The sequence below is a fragment of the Coenobita brevimanus genome, chromosome 75 (assembly GCF_032717465.1).
Source record: "Coenobita brevimanus isolate Jiangsu-jjx chromosome 75, ASM3271746v2, whole genome shotgun sequence".
Lineage (NCBI taxonomy): Eukaryota > Metazoa > Arthropoda > Malacostraca > Decapoda > Coenobitidae > Coenobita > Coenobita brevimanus.
The window spans coordinates 11,582,631-11,600,706 of NC_137028.1; the positions used below are offsets into that span (position 1 = coordinate 11,582,631).

The window sequence follows — 18,076 nt, forward strand, 5'->3', positions numbered from 1 at the left end:
AATTCCAGTCCCTCATTGTTTATATTTTCGGCCATGTTTAATGTAAAGTACCAAAACAGCTGTTACCGAAAAAACTACAAACATTCATGTATACTATAGCCAATAAATCTTTACATTTTTGGTAGTCTATTAACTTTCATTATTTTAAATTTAAGGCAAGACCTTAGGAGACAGGACAGACAAAATTCCTGAAACTACTTAAGGTTAGGAGCGATGGCTGGGACGTCCGCTCTCTCCGGCTGCTCGTGTGTGTGTGTGTGTGTGTGTGTGTGTGTGTGTGTGTGTGTGTGTGTGTGTGTGTGTGTGTGTGTGTGTGTGTGTGTGTGTGTGTGTGTGTGTGTCAATAAATAGTGTCTTTTGAAAGACAAAAGCCTTGTACACAACTGCAGGAGGAACATGGTTAAACTAAATTTTTCTTGGTGATATTTTTAAACACCTACATTTTTATGGCTCTAACACCAAGAAAACTTATAAACAAAAGACGAAGGAGTCATGGAAGGAATGGTTTGCATACATAAAAAAAATATATATATATTAAACATAACAGTATATTTGAGAGGAGTTAGAATTAACATAATACTGTAAGTGAATGGAATTAAAATTACACTTCCAGTATAGCAATCAAGTACTGAAACTCGGCTGTTTCTGCCTGTTGTCTTCGTCAAAATTTCTTTCCATCTGTTACATCTCATCTGTCTGTCTGTCCATCTGCTTCACCTGTAAATAATGTAGTTCAAAATTAGTAATAAGTAAATTTGAGATAACAAGTGTGAACCCTCACTACATTGAACCAACTAAGGGAAGAGACTAATGATACAGTAATCTGCCCACTACCCGGACGCCCAAGAACTGGACACCTCACTATCAGGACATTTTAGGCCCAGGACTTCAGGGGGAAAAAAAAAAAAAAAAAAAAAAAAAAAGGTAATTTTAATTTGGCGCACGGAGCCGAACAGCTGTGTTTGCCTGTGGCCCCTTCCTTCCTCCCCTCCCCAGTTACCGCCTAACTACCATCCTGACTAGATGCTCATCACAATGGATACCGCACGTGTTTGTTTTTGTGAATAAACTGCAACACCTCGCCACTAGACCACATGGGAATTTACAGTGTTGTGCAGTGTTAAGAAATTAGAATTTAGAGTGCAAAGGATTAACCCCTTTGCCCGCATTGATGCCTTAGTCATCATTTGGGTGTGGCTGCGACTATACTCGCTGACACCTTTGTCGTTATTTAAGCATAAAAACTTTCGTCATAAAAAATGTTTTCGCCCATTCGGTGTCATTTTTGGAGGTGTCATACCTTGCCTAGTGCTTGTCAAAAGTAATGAATTGGCAACTGTGGGTCCCGGTACCCGTTAGAGAGCTGACAGGTTATTCGGTACCAAATGAGTTGTGAGTGGAGTTTGGCCCTTTAAATTTCCACTCTTACCCACGTCCCGGCTGTGTAACGTATTTCACTATACCAATAATGCTTATGTACAGTTTTGGGGCACTGTTGTGATTAGCTTTGGTGTTTGCAATAGGAAATTTGGTGTTTGTGAAGCATTCCTGGTCGTTATCAGCCGCTGGCCCAATGAAGATTGTGCTACTGTTTCTAATCAACTATGCTGCCTCTACCCTGCACCAAATGTGAGTATTCAACTATAAAAACAGTGACAGTGAATCATGTGAACATAGTGTGCATATCTAGTGTACAAGGAATAGGTGAAATATGTGCAGTAGCTCAGAGGGAGGCAGGAAACCGCCCTGAAGTCCTGCACGGCATGGGTACATCGTAGTTTTTTGCATTTTTCTCAAAAACTATGAGGTCTAGAATTACCATTGTGGTCTCAAATGAAAGCCAATGATATTCTGCATAAGATGATACAATAAAAACATAACAGTGCCAAGAAACGTTTTTTGCTATACCTCCCCGAATAAAAAATCTGTTGTCTGTCGGAAATGGGTTTTACTTTTTCACTTATTACTAGAACACCATACCTCGTACCAAGCTGGGACCCCACTCATTCAAAAGCTAATAAAATTCTCTCCAATGATGGGATAACATGCAAGGATTGATTAGTAAACATTTGACTTATGATGTTGGGAAGTGAGATGTATGTTCCTGCATGTTTATTCACATGGCCATAACGTATATACTGTATACTGTAGTTTTATTTATTTATTTATTTTTTGGCTTATTGTGTAGAACAAACATCAAAGAATAGGAATATGTGGATTTTGTGGATTTTTTTTTTTTTTTTTTTTTTTTTTTTTTTTTTTTTAAATGCAAGGAAGAAGGAACCAAAGGCCATGAGCCAGCAGTAACAGTTCCCTCCAAGAGAAAAACAAAATACAACAGAGAGCCAAATTCAAGATCCGATCATTTTAAGAAGCCTGGACACACTACGTTTGAAAGCCTGGAGATCATAGGCAGCAGGAAATACAGAACAGAAGGAGACAGTTCCAGAGCTGGCCTGTTGCATAAATGAAAGACTGCATTAGAGAGTTGGACAGAAAAGGGATGAGAGTTTGCTGCCAGACGGGTGCTACGTGCCCGTCGTAGAGGTGGAGGAATGCATGCAGACAGTTCAGAGGAGCAGTGACCATTAAAGTAGCGATAGAAAAGAAACAATGATGCAACAGTGCGGCGAAGAGACAGGTTGAAGGGAGTCAGTAAGAGGAGGAGAGTTAATGAGACGAAAAGCCTTTGACTCCACCCTATTGAGAAGAGCTGTATGTGGGGAGCCTCCCCACACATGAGAATTGTACTCCACACAGGGGCGGATAAAACCCCTGTATAGAATCAACAATTGTGCAGGGGTAAAGAAAGAGCGGAGTTGGCTTAGCACACCCAATCTCTTGGAAGCAGATTTTACAAGAGATGTACTATGATCTTTCCAAGATAAGTCCCGAGTAAATGAAACCCCAAGCTTGTTCATGGATGATGCAGGATTAAGCTGAATATTATTAAACATTAGTGGGTATACCTGTGGAAGATTTTGTCGGGTTGATAGGTGTAAGAACTGAGTCTTAAATGCATTAAAAACAACCATATTATTTTTACCCCAGTCAGAGATACGAGCCAAGTCAGACATTAGGTGTGCCATAGCCTCATCCCTTGTTTGTTGAAGTAACTGTTGAGATGGGCGTTGCGGGAACCGAATGGAAAGGTGAAGGGTGGAGTCATCAGCGTATGAGTGGATAGGGTTAGATGTACAGCATAGAAGGTCATTGATGAATAAAAGGAAGAGAGTTGGTGATAGGACAGAGCCCTGAGGAACACCACTGTTGATAGATCTAGGAGAAGAACGATGGCCGTCTACAACAGCGGCTATAGAACGACCAGAAAGGAAGCTAGTGATGAAGGCATAGATAGAAGGACAGAAACCGTAAGAGGGCAGTTTGGAAATTAAAGATTTATGCCAGACTCGATCGAAAGCCTTTGAGATGTCAAGTGCAATGGCAAAGCTTTCGCCAAAGTCCCGAAAGGAGGATGACCAGGAGTCTGAAAGGTAGATGAGAAGATTGCCAGTGGAGCGTCCCTGACGGAACCCATACTGACGATCGGAAAGAAGGTTGTGATAGGAAAGATGCCTTAAAATTTTTCTATTGAGAATTGACTTGAAAACTTTTGAAATACAGGACGTTAAAGCAATTGGACGATAGTTGGAGGGTTGGGAGTGGTCACCCTTCTTTGGGACTGGCTGAATGAGAGCAAACTTCCAGCAAGAAGGAAAGGTACAAGTTGACAGACAAAGGCAAAAGAGTTTGCCTAGGCAGGGTGTAAGCACAGAAGGACAGTTCTTGAGAACAACAGGAGGGACCCCATCAGGCCCATATGCCTTGTTAGTACTGAGGCCAGTGATGGCAGAAAATACATCAACTGAAGAAATTTTAATGTCAGCCATGAGGAAGTCAGAGGGGGGAAGTGATGGAGGAACAGCACCGGAATCGTCTAAGGTGGAATTGGAGGAGAAAGTCTGTGCGAAGAGATCTGCTTTATCAGTAGAAGAAATAGCTACAGAACCATCAGAGTAGAAAAGAGGAGGGAAGGATGATGAGGTAAAGTTGTTAAAAAGATTTTTGGCAAGGTGCCAGAAGGAGCGGGAAGAATTCGAGTTGGAGAGTTGAGAGCATTTAGTATGGATGAAATTATTTTTAGTAGAGTGAAGAACAGACTTAGCACGATTCCGGGCAGAAACATAAAGATGATGTGATTCAGGGGTGGGCTGGCTCCGGTACATTTTGTAGGCCCTCTCCTTGTTGCGGACAGCATCAGAACAAGCGTGATTAACCCCTACACCGCGGGCTTGTTTACCAATGACTTGCGTGTGCCGCGGTGTTATTTGGGCTCCGACAGACTCTCAAAAAATATTTGCCAAAAATCAGTTATTAGTCCTAGAATAATAAAATTACATATGCTTATGGCACATACCTTCAGCTTTCTCCTGGAATGATTGTTGAGCCTTCGTCGGTTACCGTAGGACTTGTGGAGACCTCTGAAGTGGGGTAACGAAGTCTCCACTTTACACTTCCCGACAACCCGTAATATGATTACCACAGCCAGATACAAACACTAGAAACACTATTCTACAATTTTCAAGTAGTTTGGGATCCATACTCAAAAAAAAAAAAAATACTGTGAAAGCAATGGAAATTACGAGCACGTCTGATCGTCGCACTGGCACTAGTTCGCTTTTGTTACTCTGTCATTTATTATTCATAAAACCCCTCACACTTTATATTTCTATTACTATATAACACTTATATATATCTACAGTCTTTATCCATAAGTTTCCTTCAGTAGTATTAGTTTATTGTCACTGTAGGGATTCAATTTCTTTCAGTAAAATACGTAGCATTCACTTCCTCGTCCTGTATACTGGCATTGAGAGTGAATGTCACTTTCATCTTCATTCTCATAACTCATAGCATTCAGACATGCTAGAGTGAAACTTTCAATTTCATTACTCCTAGGGTATATACTCGTATTCTTATAATACTACTCATTTACATTTCTATTTACGTTCTCTATTTTATTTACGTTATTTACATTTCTATTTTATTTACACTGTGTTGTGCACTGTCACTTGAAATAACTTATAAAACTATTTTCCATTGTTCACGTATATTTACATTCATTACTTTCACTTGCTGTTTACACATTATTTACAATTCCACTTGCACTGTTTTACTCAATAGAAAGATCGTAGTCACTCTTTTATCAATTGTCAGCCCTTTACCTCTTTCCACACGAGGTTTAGTAGGGGGTAAAGATCACAGAGCCATTTGCATGGGGGTGAAAAAAGGCCTTGAAGTCAGCAAGAAGAAACATACGTCCCCTCACTTCGGAAGATGAGAGTAAACTGATAACGCAGGGCCAGCCTGGAGGCCTGTTTAGGGTTTATTCAGAGTTACCAATATTGGTTCTTGAAACAGCTAAGTCTAGCACTGATATGATTGGCAGGAAATCTAGACAATACATTATATATTTGGTAGTTCCAGGTGAATGTAAATATCACTTAGGCTTCTCCCTTCCCTCCTTACATGTATATTTATTACGAAAATAGATTAGAGGCCTACTTAGGAGATATATAATCAGAGCTACCAATGTTAAATCTTGAAACAGCTTTGTGTAGCACTGATATGATTGGCAGGAAATCTAGACAATACATTATAAATTAGGTAGTTCCAGGTGAATGTAAATATCACTTAGGCTTCTCCCTTCCCTCCTTACATGTATATTTATTACGAAAATAGATTATACGGCATATTTCAAGGGGAAAAAAACAGCAAAAATTACCGAACGAGTGCACGTGAGGTGTTGTCAGGTGATAATTAGCCAATTCCAGGTGTATGGCACTCTCACTTACCTTATTTCTTTCTTGTATATATTATTTGGTATAAGAATAGGACATAGGGCTTATTTCAATGGATGAAATCAGTGAAAAATTTGAGGGAAGATTTACTTAGCGTAGCACAGCCAGGCAGGCGAGAGGATAGGGTAATGGAGGGGGGGTAGGGAGGGGAGTCAAGAACGGGGAGAAATGGCTAAATTGTCAACAATGGATGGGAGTACAGATGAGATTAGGAGTGCTGACTAGTGTTGGACATTGGCAGTACTGATAGATGATACAAGCCCCCACTTGGACGCCCGGGTGAATTCAAAATAACACAGAATCACAAAAGCGACGCCCCGCGGTATGATCCCTTGCTCCCAAGCGTCACGAAAGTGACGCTCCGCGGTTAAGGGGTTAAACCAAGGCTTTCTTGCGTTAGTCAAAGGATACGAGAAAGGAATGTATGCTTCCATGCCCGAGAGAATAACCTCCATAATGCGCAAGGCACACTCAGATGGCTCCCGGCCATGGAAGCAATAATCATTCCAGGGAAAATCAAAGAAGTACTGCCTGAGGGCCTCCCAGTCCGCGGCTCCAAAATGCCACAGATGACGTTTCCCTGGAGGGTTCACAGGCCGTACCGGAGTGATAGGACAGGTTAAGGTAATAAGGTTGTGATCGGAGGAGCCCAATGGAGAGAAAAGATTAACAGAGTAAGCAGAAGGATTAGTTGTGAGGAAGAGGTCAAGTATGTTGGAGCTCTCTCCAAGGCGGTCAGGGATACGGGTAGGGTGCTGTACAAGCTGCTCTAGGTCATTAAGGATAGAAAAGATGTAGGCTTGTTCACCAGGTGGATCCGTGAAAGGAGAGGAGAGCCAAAGGTGGTGGTGAACATTGAAATCTCCTAGAATGGAGATTTCAGAGAAAGGAGAAATGGATAGAATGTGTTCCATCGTAGAAGTAAGACAGTCAAAGAATTTTTGATAGTCAGTAGAATTAGGGGATAAGTAAACAGCACAGATATATTTAGTCAGAGAATAACAGGAAAGCCGAAGCCAGAGTGTAGAGAATTCAGAAGAATCGAGTTCAGGAAAACGAGAGCAAGAGAAGTCGTTGCGTATATATACACAACAGCCATCTTTGGCTTTGAAATGAGTATAGAGAAAGTAGGAGGATACAGAAAAGGGTTTGCTGTCAGTTGCCTCAGACAGCTGAGTCTCCGTTAGAAAAAGAAGGTGAGGTTTAGAGGAGGAGAGGTGGTGCTCAACAGAGCGAAAGTTAGAGGAAAGGCCGCGAATGTTGCAGAAATGAAGAAGAAGAGAGTCAGACAGTGGTTCCAGGCACCTCGAGTCATCACCGGGAGAGGGGCGGATGGTGGGGGCATTTATGGTCCCCCCCCCCCTGGGGACTCCGAGGCTTGATGTAGAGATGCCATTTTTGTTGAATTTTGAATAGGAAGTGTAGTGTGTACTGTGCATGTAGTTTGGTGTAGATAGTTAGAGAAATTTGTACTGGAGAGCATGCTGGCCTACTCTCTGTGTAACTGAGATACTGAAAAAGTTCAGCAAAGGGGGATGGTCAGGAACTAGTCCTGAGGGTTGATGAAACGGGAGCTCCAGCACTCCCTGTCATCAGCTTTCCATCCACCTCGTGAGTACTGCCCTGCTCGACTGGTGCTACAGTGAAAATATGCCGAGAATACACTTTTTTGGCGTGCACAGCGGCTGGGGGAGGGGAAGGGAGAAAAGTTGATGTGTCGTAGCACAGAAAACTTAAAAACTTATCCGTGCACAAAAAGGTTAAGTGGGAGTGCAAACTGGCAGTTGAAACTGGCATGGCACAATTAAGAACAGAATGTGCAGAATTAAACAATTATAACTCACAGTGCAAAGAATTAAGTGTAGCACAACACTGGATAACTGTACGTGCTTCAAGAGCATTTTCACCAATGCCAGAGCCTTAGAGGAGGGTTAATCTTCGTAATGGCCACGGACGTCCTGGAACTACCCTGTGTACTGCTAAATATTTTCCATATTCACTTCTAATTCCTGATTCTCTGGTTCCTTTTCATTTATTTCATGCTTTAAATCCCTTATTTGTATGAACAGGGTCTTAAATAGGTCCTGCACATGTCTGGTTGGGAGTTATTTAGGAGGCTTTCAAAGTTGGGTTGGGTTAGGGTCCATAAGTACCAGTCCAGAAGGCAGAGTCCCAGTATCCAGATGAATCCACTTCCTGGACATGCCTTTGGCTGTCTTACACCAGTTACTGGGAAGATTACTGTATATCCGATAGGTCCATGTAGCTGACGTTAAGTAGGGTTTGCTATAATGAACAAAGGGTCAATAAACAGTAAATCTTTGGTGGATATCTAGGAGAGGGGAGGCGGTGGCTCAATCAGTACAGAGGTGGCCTGCAGTCCTACCAGACCCAGGTTCAAATCCCAGCTGGGGCAGGGAACAGTTTAAGGATTTGAATTTCATTAAAATAAGACTTTATTGATCTACCAGAAGACCCGACGACATGTCATAAAAATAGCCCCGCTAATACCAATACACCAGTCCTGTATGAGACAGCCCTAGCATGTATTCAATATGGACGGTGGGTGTTAGAGCCGAAGTGGTGACATGCAGAGGTTTATGGTATGTAGGAGGACTACTGGGCCTTGATAGCAGGCTGTGAAGCCTATGCCCAGAGTCGGACACACACACACACACACACACACACACACACACACACACACACAAAAACCTTCGAGATTCCAATGACATAATTTCACGTCATCATAAATCCAGCTGTTGTGATCCTGATGACTCAAATTCGAGTCATACGAAACAATATATATATATATATATATATATATTGTACTGTATATATATATATATATATATATTATACTGTATATATATATATATATATATATATATATATATATTATACTGTATATATATATATATATATATATATATATATATATATATATATACAGTAATCACTCCAATATCCGACGTAATAGAGCCACAGGTAGGTCCGGATATTGGTTCTGTCCGGATATTGGGCCCCAGCTTATGGACCCTAACTCAGAGAAACACCTATACAACTCCCTCTGGACATGCATAGCACCTATTTAAGATCCAAATCACACCAATAAAGCACATAAATGACTGAAATAAATGCAAAAGAAACATAAAATGAGGGTTTAGAAGTAGGTTCATACAATAATAAACATCCTGGTGACTGGCTCCTGGACTGGTACTTATGGACCCTAACCTAGCCTAACTCAGAAAAACACCTTCCTACTGCACATGCATAGCTCCTAACACCCTATTCACACCAATAAAGGACATTAAAGAGTGAAATGAGGTAAGTATAGTATGGAAAAAAGTAGAGTATGAAACATTCTGCCTACTTACAGCAAGTCCATGGCCACCTCGATGAATAACCGCCTCCTCTCGGACTCTGACAGTAAGAAGGATTTCCTGAAGCACTTGCAGTACGCTGTTCCTGAAGTCTTGCACTGAACTTAGTCAATCGCACACAGAAGTCCGTTCTCTTCACAGTGTGCACTCTTGTCTAACTAATGCTCCATTGTAACTTACTACGTGTTGCACTTTAACTTTTCATTCATTCATTATCCCAAACGGGGTGGCCAAGGGCTTAGAGTTAATTGTTTTACAGGGAGGGGCACTAATCCTCCACCAACCCCACTTGACACGTAGGGATGCCAACAGCATCTGGTGTTCCCAGGTGGTCACCCATCCAAGTACTAACCAGACCCAACGTTGCTTAACTTTGCTGATCGGACGGGAAGCGGTGTACTCAACGTGGTATGGCCAAACAAACAAGTCTATTTACATCAAATTTTTTTCCAAATGAGTCTTTTCTCTCATAACTGTAAATCCTTAACACAACACACTGTTTTTTTCACTGCACAACACTCTAAATTCCCGTGTGGTCTAGTGGAGAAGTTCTTGCTGTTTATTCACTGTCAGAGTCCGAGAGTATCACTGGCAGGTGACCTAAGGGTGCATCGCTGGGTCGTGGTGATGGCATACCCACTGCAGACGACTCTGAAGACAGCCGCAAACTCACGTTGAGCGGTGACTCCACCGTGGCTGATGTGCTGGGCTGTGGCTTGGAGCACGAGGGCCTGTCTGGAGGCAACGGAGTGGAGCCAGGGCTGGGCACAGCGGGGGTCACGGGCCTGAAAAAACTGTCAATGGTTCATTGACGCAATGACCAACGATTCTGACGATTGATGATGCGCTGCCTGAAAGCAAGCACTTCCTCCACGAGTCCCAAGGGCCCCATCTCCCTGTTGCAGTCCGGGTGTTCCAGGTAGTCTAGGACGAACTCTAGATGTTCCCGGAGTGCGCTCAGCTTGGGGATGGCTGGAGTAGTGTCCTGCTGAGAGGAGTCCTCATCATCGTCGCCTTCCTCGTCGGAATCTTCAAGTTCGGTACTGACACCTGCAACTGAAGACGAGATCTCAATATCAGACAACGTCTGATACCCAGGATCGCCCTCGTCGTCATCCAACCACTAACGAACATCATCCACATCAACATCATCGCCGTGCGTACGTAGCCGTGCATGGAAGTCATCCACGTCAAATCCTAAAAAATCGTACTCCACATCCGTTTCGAGAAGCAGACGAGACCAACCATTTTCCAGAGTCTTCACAGGGACTTCCTTCCATGCACTAGCCCAGTTGTACAGTGCAGACTTGATGTTGTAGCGGCGAAGGTTTTCCAAAGTCCGCTTGCCTCGTGTGTCCCGTCCCTCACTGCGCTCGTCCTCGTCCTCGAGAACAACCATCGCCTAGTCCAGGAACTTCCGACGGTATAGGCACTTTGTTGCCACGATCACTCCTTGGTCCATTGGTTGGATGAGAGCAGTCGTATTAGGTGGCAGAAACATGCACCTAATACGGCCATTTTCAGCAACCAAGTCCTTGTCGCACGGGTGGGCAAGTGCATTGTCGAGGAGGAGGGCCTTTACCTGGTCGCGCGGGATTCCCAGTGTCTTCATCTGGTAATGAATGACCTCCTTGACGAACTGGCTGTGGAACCAGTCTTTGAAGATCACAACTGTAAACCATGCTTTCAAAGAATGGTACCAGACGACAGGAAGGAGATCCATCACCCCACGAAGGCACCACGGCTGCTTTGCGCGGCCAACAAAAACGGGCTTAAGCCGGTGCATGCCATTAGCATTGGCACAACACAAAGCAGATATCCGTTCCTTGGAGAGCTTGCGGCCAGGTACACGCTTCTCCGTCTCCTCGGCTAGAGTGTTCGTTGGCAGCAAGCGATAGAATAGGCCAGTTTCATCTGCGCTGTAGACTTGACCAAGATTGAGGCCCTCCCTGTCGATCAAGCCCTTCACCTTGTGCCGAAACTCGTCAACTCCATCCTCGTTAGTGTCCAATGCTTCACTATGTGCTTTACGGTTGGTAAGGCCATGCCATAACTTGAACGCAAAGAGCCAACCCTCGGATGCCTTGAAGTCTAGGGCGTCGTGAAGCCTGGCGAACTTCTCAACAGCAGCCTTCAGCTCCATTCCACGTACCATCACACCAGCAGCACGTTGTTGTCGATACCAAATCAATGTGGATCGATCGATTTCTGCAAACTTGGGGGTAAACATAACCTTCCTCTCCACGTTGCGTTTGCTTCTCGACGAGAAGTCAGCCATGTACTGCATGAGTTTGTCTCGGGATCTCTTAATATTGAACAAAGTAGACCGGGCCAGGTTAAACTCGCGGAGAATGCGGGAAGAAGACCACCCCGCATATATTTTCTCCAATATCTCCCGTTTCTTCTCCAGAGTCAACACCACTCTCTTCCTTTTCTCAGGTGGCGGAGCCATCATCACACACACTAAGAGGAGGCCTGAGGGCAGCAGGAGTGCCTGCAGCAGGTAAGGCACCACCACAAAAGCGATCACGTGGGCAGCCATAACGACGAGCGTGCACTCGCGGCGAGAGACAGGTGGAAAGTGGGGAGGATGTAGCGGCACTCTATCGGACGTCGGAGGAATGACGCGCCACAACAATGCTCTCCCGTGCGGGGGGGGGGGTTACCATTTGGGGAATATTGGATCCCGGGGCGATTATGTCCAGGTAGTGGGGATGTTTGGATATTGGGCGTCCGGATATTAGAGTGATTACTGTATATATTTATATATATATATATATATACATATATGTGGTCGGTGGGGGCGCTCACCATCCACTCACGATGTATTGCTGCACTCGGGTGTCTGCCCTTTCCTCTCCTCCATCCTTCTTTCCTTCCATCCTCTTCTGGCTTTCTTTCCTTCATTCTTTCCTCATCCTTCTGCCTGCAGGTAACATTACACTCCCTCTTCTGTCTTTCTTTCCTTCATTCTTTCCTCTTCCTGCTGCCTGTGGGTGACTCTACATTGTGTGACATGCCAAATGGTTTCCTGTACACCAGGAAACTATTTACTACGCTGGGTGGTAACCATATAACCAAATTTTGGCGCCTGGTGGTTTAGTGGGTAATTACTGCGCTCCAATTGGATCGAGCCGGTGAAGGTTTATATCCAAGGGACGGTTGGGGTTTACTGCTCACATAATGCTACTCAGAGATGAGTGAGGCTGGTCACTCTCATCTTAAACGTCAGGACCAACTGCCTAGCCCTGGGCTCCTACGCTCCTCATGGAGCAATGTACAATTGGATGATGGACGGATGGATATATATATATATATATATATATATATATATATATATATATAAAATGCTACTCAGGGATGAGTGAGGCTGGTCACTCTCATCTTAAACATCAGGACCAACTGCCTAGCCCCGGGCTCCTACGCTCCTCATGGGGCAACGTAGGATTGGATGATGGATGGATGGATGGATATATATATATATATATATATATATATAATTTTTGGACGTTTTCCATCTCCCATCTGGCCTTGTTCCACATACATTATCCTGTTTATCCTTTTCCAACTATTTGTTTTTACTGTGACGAGTACATCAGATAGACATGCATAATAAATAGCTTTTTACCATGGATAATATCAGTATTACCAGCAAGGATATTTGCCAGTGTGACAGCAAGAGCTTTCGCTTTTTTCAGTGAAAACTAACATAAATTGCCATAACCTATATATCAATAGAAAGGGAATTTACTGTAGACTGACATGGTGCTATCAAATTTCACATAACACTAATAATTTTTTTTACAAATATTTTTTTTATGGAAGGGTGTGCAAGTTTTTCTTTTTGGTTAACTTCTACTCCTCTTAATGGTCGCTACAGTATTTCCCTTTTTCAACCATACTATGATAAAGAGCAATTATTTAGTTTTAAAATGGTACCACATTCATTAAGCACAGTGGCCAATTAGGTACAAATATTGCTGCGTGACAGTACGCTCTATGTGCATCAGGCTGAATCTGGCACAGACACAATCGACAGAGGGCCGAAAATCTCAAAGGGTTAATGTTCACTTTTTTTTTTTTTTTATATATATATACTGTTTACCTTAATACTGTACAATAAATATAATTAAAAGTTTTGGGTTGGTAATAAACAATAAACAAAAAAGGAACAAATGCTGTTTATTTACATTTCTTATGGTCTTGCAGCCATGTCCCCTCACTATTTTGACCCTTGGTTCCATATATAACGAAGTTGTTCAGTGGTCAATGTAGCCAAAGTTCGGTTTAACAAGGCTGGATGTACTGAGAGTTTACTGAACATTACTAACACAGAGTGCGACTGGTAAAGATCGTAAATTATACATGAGTTAATCCCTAAACTCTGTGGTTCCCAAATGGTGCAATGAGCAACACTGGTGTGGCATGAGCGGATGGCAGGAGTGGCAGGAAGATTCAAAGGCAGGAAGGAAGGAATAATAAAGAACTAGCACCAGGCCATAATTTGGCAATATGGCACTAAAGCAGATAGGAACAGGGGAGATAATTAAATTAAATGTACGATGTAAAAAGCAGTAAGAAAACTGATACTACTGGAAACAGACACAGTGGGAGAGTCACCTTGGAAATCAGTACACAGTAAGGGACAATGTAATGAGGAGAAGAGGGGGAAAGCTGAGAGATGGTGTTAGAGTATAGATGAGCAATCAAGAAAAAAGGTGATGGACAGTCATGGAGAGTTACAGTGTGAACAAAAAGGCTGAGAGTCAGGGCTCATAAGTCAACCATGAATGAGGTGGGCATGACCTAAGCAAAGACAAGCAAGGATAGTCTCCCATCGACAACTGGGATGGGGTGATGTAGGCCAGGGAAAAACTGAGGGTTTAATACTGCAACATTTGTTGTTAACCTGAAGGTCCCATGAGGACTGCCAACATTCATGGAAGAGACAGGTCAAAAGACAAAAACAATCAAGAGCAGGAATGGGGCAGAGAGAGGACCTGGAGGAGAAAGTAGCTGAACATTCCACAAAGTCAGCTTGTTCATTACTAGTAATGACGATATGGCTAGGGACCAAGCAGAAGGTAATTGGCTTTTTCCAAACAGAAAAATAGAACAGCCACTACAATACCGTATTTGGATAATCACAGGATGAGAAGAAGGTGAGGTGTGTAAGGAAATGAGTACACTGAGAGAATCGAAGATAAAGGTGGAGGAAGAGAATCAAGGAATCAACTTCAGAGCAAAAACAATAGCATACAGTTCTGCAGGGAAAATACTTGCAACAGAAGGAAGAGTACTGTGCAAGGAGGAGTCAGGGAACAAAACAGAAAACCTGACACCATGGCAAAATTTGAGGCCATCAGTGAAGATATCTGTGACAGAATATATGTTCTCGAAAAAGGAAATGAAGAGTATCTGGGAAGAAGAGATTTATAACAAGGAAGAAAAGAAAGGCAGACCATAGTAGAAGGCAGAAGCCAAGGTGAGGACACTGGACGAAGTGGGAGAATAGGAGGAAAGGTGAAATAAACTGACTGAAGAAGGGGGGGGGGGATATGAAGGGGGAACAGAAATAGGAGGTGAAAGATTGAGTGAAAGAGTGTTGAAGAAGGCTAGAAGGATGGAGCAACTTATTAGTAGGAAACTGAAGGAGATATGCATGCATCCATCCATCCATCATCCAATCCTACATTGCCCCATGAGGAGAGTAGAAGCCCGGGGCTAAGCAGCAGGTCCCGACATTTAAGATCTGAAGGGGGAACAGAAATAGGAGGTGAGAGATTGAGTGAAAGAGTGTTGAAGAAGGCTAGGAGGATGGAGCAACTTATTAGTAGGAAACTGAAGGAGACATGCATGCATCCATCCATCCATCATCCAATCCTACATTGCCCCATGAGGAGAGTAGAAGCCCGGGGCTAAGCAGTTGGTCCCGACATTTAAGATGAGAGTGACCAGCCTCACTCATCCCTGAGTGGCATTACATGAGCAATAAACCCCAACCATCCCTTGGATATAAACCTTCACTGGCTCAATCCAATTGGAGCGCAATAATTACTCACTAAACCACCAGGCGCCAAAGTTTGGTTATATGGTTACCACCCAGCATAGTAAATGGTTTCCTGGTGTACAGGAAACCATTTGGCTTGTCACTCAGTGTAGAGCCACCCACAGGCAGAAGGAAGAGGAAAGATTGAAGGAAAGAAAGACAGAAGAGGAAGTGTAAAGTTACCCATAGGCAGAAGGACAAGGAAAGAATGAAGTAAAGGAAGACAGAAAAGGATGGAAGGAAAGAAGGATGGAGGAGAGGAAAGGGCAGACACCCGACGGCAGCACTACATCGAGTGAGTGGATGGTGAGTGCCCCCACCTATCAAAGGACCTAATAATGAGAAAAGAACGATGATAAGGCCGGGGGGGATGCCTGATTCAACACAAAGACTAGCAGCAGGAGCTGACCAAAAAGCAGCAACAGCTAAACAAAGACCAATATGATGAACAGAACCTAACTTTGAAAGAGTGTGAGTGGAGGCAGAACAATAGATTTCTATCTATCTATAACCAGACATCATAATCCCGTAAGGGGTGGCCATTTGACTTGGAGTTAGTTGTTTTATGGGGAGGGGAACTAACCCTCCCCCAACCCATTTGTTGACACTTAGGGAACACATACGGTTGGTCATATAGCTACCACCTGCATTGCAAATCACGCTGTAAATCGGTTCCTGGCTTACAGGATGCCATTAGGCCTGTCACTCAATGTAAAGGCACTTGAAAGGGAAAGATGAGTGATAAAAAGTGACAGGAAAGATGGGAGACATAGGAAGAGAGGATGGCAGACACAGAAGAAGAATGATAAAGGTGAAGGAAGAAGTAGGCAACACTACATCAAGTACATCAAATATTCATGTAAGTGGATGAAGGTCACCACCACCTACCACCAACAGGCTTGATAACCTGAGAGACATAGGAAGAGAGGAGGGCAGACCCAGAAAAACAATGATAAAGGTAAAGGAAGAAGTAGGCAACACTACATCAATATTCATTTAAGTGGATTATGATCACCACCACCACCTACCACCAATAGGTTTGATAACCTGGGAGACACAGGAAGAGAGGAGGGCAGACACAGAAAAAGAATGATAAAGGTGAAGGAAGAAGTAGGCAACACTACACCAAGTACATCAAATATTTATGTAAGTGGATGATGGTCACAACCACCTACCACCAATAGGCTCGATAACCTGGGAGACAGGAAGAGAGGAGGGCAGACACAGAAAAAGAATGATAAAGGTGAAGGAAGAAGTAGGCAACACTAAATCAAGCACATCAAATATTCATGTAAGTGGATGATGGTCACCACTTCCTACCACCAACAGGCTTGATAACCATAACTGAGTTTAGCAAGAATAAGGACAGAGTGAAGGTGAAGAAGTGTGACATGATCAGCATTTTCAGGGAAGATTCAAAGACAACCAAATATTGAGAGAGAGAGAGAGAGAGAGAGAGAGAGAAATCATGTGTCATTTTGTTACTTCATTTATACTGTTATATGTAATATACCAGTAATATGGTAAATACAGGTGTATATATAGAAGCCCATAGAAATTTCCAGAAGATTACAGATTTTATTTACTTATGTAAGGGGTGCAAATGATGAGGTGAAAGAGAGAGAGATTGTCCAGGTGCTTGACGGTGCGAAAGTGAATGTACGTGGAGTAACTGAAACTCAATGGAGAGGAGAGAGTGTGAAAGAATGGGAGTATGGATGGGGTATTTGTGCAGGAGTAGGTGAGAATGAGAGGGCAAAAGAAGGAGTGTGTATTGTTGTGAGCAAAAGATGGAAGATGAACATAAGAGAGTATGGATCAGTTGGCTCAAGGATTGTGTGGGCAAGATTGAAAATTGGAATACAAATGTGGGCGATTGTGTGCGTGTATGCGCCAATGCAAGATCGTGCAAGCAGAGTGAGAGGAGAGTTCTGGATAAATATGGAAGTGTGCATGGAAAAGTTTGGAAGGAATGAGAGTGTTTTTGATTGGTGATATCAATGGTAAAGTGGGGAGTGTGAAGGTGGATGGCATAGTTGGTGAGTGGGGTGTGCCTGCTGAGATAGATGAGAATGGCAGTGTGTTAGTGTGCCGGGAGGGGGTTGGTGATAGCCAATACCCTCTTCAGGCACAAAATGATCCACAGGTATACATGGCAAATGATGAGAAGGGGGGGGGGTGAACTGAATGAAAGGAAGGCAATGACTGATCATGTGTGTATGGATGAAAGGATGCGAAGATGTGTAATGGATGCAAGAGCTTACAGAGGTTGGGGGAGTGGACTTTCTGACCACTACTTGGTGGTGGCCAGAATCAAGATCCAAGTAAGATGGAGAAATAGAAGAAGGGAAGGACGGGAGGAAGGAGTAGTTGCAAGGAGAGTGGAAAGGTTACATGAGGATGACAAAAAGGCAGAATATAAGAGAGAAGTGGAGGAACAATTGGGTAAATATGAATTGGAGCAGATGGGGGACATGGAAGGTGTGTACAAGATATTCACAGAAGAAATATGTGTTGCATGTGATGTGGTGTGTGGGGTGAAGAGAACATGGAAGGGGGCGCAAGGAACAGCATGATTGCCATCTTCCTGCACGTATGTGGGTAGTAGTACCGGATGAAGCATGTCAGTACTAGAGAAGAACTCCTCGGATTTGGCCCACTTTGCACAGCCAATCCGTACTAGCCCAAGAAATCCATACTACAGTATTATTTTATTGTTTTGCCAACAGTACTGGACGAGAATGGTACTTGACAAACGCATGCTGGATGCAAGGGTACTTTACTAT

General features: G+C 43.3%; 1 protein-coding gene and 1 pseudogene across 1 annotated transcript in view; both read right to left on the bottom strand.

Annotated features, from left to right (window-relative positions):
- Positions 1-473: 473 nt before the first annotated feature.
- Hus1-like (Hus1-like checkpoint clamp component) overlaps positions 474-18,076 on the bottom strand; it is a 163,832-nt gene continuing 146,229 nt past the window's right edge. The window contains exon 8 of the mRNA XM_080278839.1: positions 474-717. The gene's annotated coding sequence lies outside the window, so the exon portion shown is untranslated. The remainder of the gene's footprint in view (positions 718-18,076) is intronic.
- Positions 9,545-9,663, bottom strand: LOC145408138 (5S ribosomal RNA; annotated as a pseudogene).